Source organism: Phaethon lepturus, unplaced genomic scaffold (genome assembly GCF_000687285.1).
Source record: "Phaethon lepturus isolate BGI_N335 unplaced genomic scaffold, ASM68728v1 scaffold25354, whole genome shotgun sequence".
NCBI lineage: Eukaryota > Metazoa > Chordata > Aves > Phaethontiformes > Phaethontidae > Phaethon > Phaethon lepturus.
This window is the reverse complement of record NW_010532927.1, coordinates 1-2,973: the sequence shown is the minus strand read 5'-3', so window position 1 is coordinate 2,973 and position 2,973 is coordinate 1. Positions and strand designations below refer to the sequence as shown.

At 41.4% G+C, this 2,973-nt stretch overlaps 1 pseudogene; it reads left to right on the top strand.

Annotated features, from left to right (window-relative positions):
• The first annotated feature begins 1,711 nt into the window (after positions 1–1,711).
• On the top strand, positions 1,712–2,621 carry LOC104619227 (annotated as a pseudogene).
• The last annotated feature ends 352 nt before the right edge of the window (positions 2,622–2,973 follow it).

The following is a 2,973-nucleotide window of genomic DNA, read 5'->3' as shown; positions in this document are numbered from 1 at the left end:
TCTTTCCCTCCGTTTCCCCTCAAGTTAGTTAAAAAAAAATCAGATCTGTTAAGACAGACGAAAAAAAAATGCCACTTCCCGACAGGCGGAATCCAGCCCAGATTTTTAGTCCTCCTTGTTTTTTTTCCTTCCTCCCTTTCACTAATTTATCCCGATGTTAGCACATTTTGTCTGAACACCCAGTCGCCTGTAGGTTTGTTCCATGGATCATTACTTGCTGATCAGGATGACTCTGAGGTCCAGGGCTGAAGACGGAGTGTGAAGTTGGGGAAAATTTTTTAAACTTATTGTGATTATTATTACATCTTGGTGCTCAGTCAGGAAAGCTAACAAACAAAAATCTGGTCCTTCATGCTTCGGTTCAGAATGTGAAGTATTCCCTACCAGCTTGTAAAGTTGTGAAGCTTTTCATTATTTTTTTTTAAGCAAGGAGGAAAAACTGAAAGAAAAAAGGGCTTCTGATCTGTGCCGCAAAGTAGGGGGAGATATGTTATTGACTTATTTATACTGGCTGAGATGTTACTTCCTTTCTACTTCTTGATCACTTGGTCTTTAAATAAAACGAGGCACAGAATTGTTGCTGAAACGAGTGGAAACAGCATTTTGATTTGCTGGTTTAATTAAAAAAAAAAGGATTAAAGGTAAGCAATATGCCTATATATGTATAAATATTTCAACAGTCGACTATAAAAGGGAGAGATCCCTTTAAAAATCATTTTAACTAATCTTTGTCAATCATGCATTCATTCACAGTCATTGAGGCCACCTTGGTGCAGATCATGTAAATGTATGTTTTAATCATTTTCCTGTAGAGTAAATAATACTGTATTTAACAGACCTAACAATTGTGTGAACTAGGAGTACATTAGAACTGCTTTTAGAACTATTATCTTGATCATACTTTTAAAAGAAGACCTTTTTATTTATTTTTTTAAAACCTATGGGGTTTAATATTTTCCCATAAACATCTGTATTTATAGGTTACTGGTTTTTAATAGAAGCTGTATTGTGTCAAGGAAAATTAGATCTACCAGTTTCCTTAGCGCCCCCCCCCCCGATTAAGTAGAAGGGGTAATAGATTAATATAGCAAAGTCATAAAACTTCAAGGGTCTGGTTTAAAGCCACAAAATCCATGGAATTCACTGAAGAGTGAATCTGTCCTTTCTTTTTTCCCTTTTGTGCCTAGGTGGTGGTCCAGGGTGTTAGATTACAACTTCTGCTCCAACAGCTAGGCACCAGTCCTAAGTCTGTATTTCCTGAGATTTATGGATTTAAATCACATAGTTAATTTTTTGTGGGTTTTTTTTTCTTTCTTTCTTTTTCTTTTTTTTGGACATGACTTTTTAAGAGCTGTCATGGATGTTGAGATACAACTAGATTCAAGATGCTCACTATAAAAGCATCACAGTCATTGCCTCCAGTTTAACAAACTTAAAAACAAACTCGTGAAAATACTGAATTATTTTGCTCCCTCTACCTTGTCCCCTTTTTATTAGTCATTATTCTGGTAACACCCAGACAAGAAACATTCGACTTTTCCCCTTCTCACAGGAAAAGGTGGACGTGGACTGCAGGGTATAAACCTAGACATACCTGGGGGAGGAAGATAAGAAGAGTTAAATTTAAAAAAGCCCAACGGAGATAAACAAATGTCCCCGCGTCTCCAAAGGAAAGTTCATTGGATTTTTATTCTAGATATCTCATCTTCAGGGTGTCAGTGAACACTTCCACTGCAGGAAAAGGTGTGGATCCAAATGCAGTTGATACTTATGACAGTGGCGATGACTGGGAAATCGGGGTTGGGAATTTAATAAATGATTTGGATGCTGATTTGGAGAAGGACAGACAGAAATTTGAGATGAATAATTCCACTAATATCACCACCACCAGCAGCAGCAACACCAGCTCCAAGAATTGTGTGTGTCTGGCTTCTAATGGGGCTAATGCTACCTCAGCCTTAGCTTATGGCCTAAAATTTACTTCCGTTCAGCCCTCTGCTCCCCAGGGGAGTTCCTCTCACAAAGGGACTAGCAAATCAAAAGTGAAAAGGAGCAGAACTTCTAAGGATGCTAATAAATCTCTGCCTTCTGCTGCCTTATATGGGATTCCTAAGATCAGCAGTGCTGGGAAGAGGCAGGAAGTCCAAGGGTGTCCTGAAGAGACAACTGGAATGAATTCAGCACTGGGTCAGAATGTGAGCAGTAACCTAAACCGCAATAACACCATCACCATCAACAACACTAGTGCCTCTTGTGGGAAAAACAAAGAGGAGAAACCAGGTAAAAACCAGGGCAGCAGAGGCTCCAAGCGGGATAAGGATGTGGGGAAATCCAGGAAAGACAAGCAGCATGACCTGCAGCAGGGCCACCCCCATGGCAGTGGGGGTGGCAGCAGCCAAGCTCCCTCTGGGCACCTGTATCGCTATGGTGCCAAGGGAGGTGGTGGTGGGAGCAGCAGTCCCTTCCACTGTGCCTCCTCCACCATGGGGGAGATGAGCAAAAGTACCCTGGATTCGGGGTTATTGGGGATCTCTGCTTTGGTAAAGAAGGAAGAGGAGGTGGTAAAGAAGGAAGAGGAGGAGGAGAGCCACAGGCGAATCAAGAGACTGAAAATAGAAAAGGTAGGACAAGCTTCTCTCCATCCCTTCGCTTCTGTGTCTTCCTGTGTCTTACCCATGATAAAATTCCTACGACTGTGTGCTTGGCTCCTGTTGTTATCTCAGTTGTGTATTTGTGACATGCATCTGTTCTTCCTCTGGCCCTCCTGAAAGGAGGAGGGGGGGTGCAGCTTGTACTGAGATATGTGTGCAAAACAGCTTTTGGAACAGAGGGGAACAGTTTGTCTCTTGTTTGAGGTAGCTTTCTTAATCTGAGCCCCATGGGTTCTTGGATGTGAACTACTTGTTTATTGAGGGGTTGAAATGTATAAAAGGAATCTAATAAGGGTGTCACCGAAATCGGGAATAAACCTCG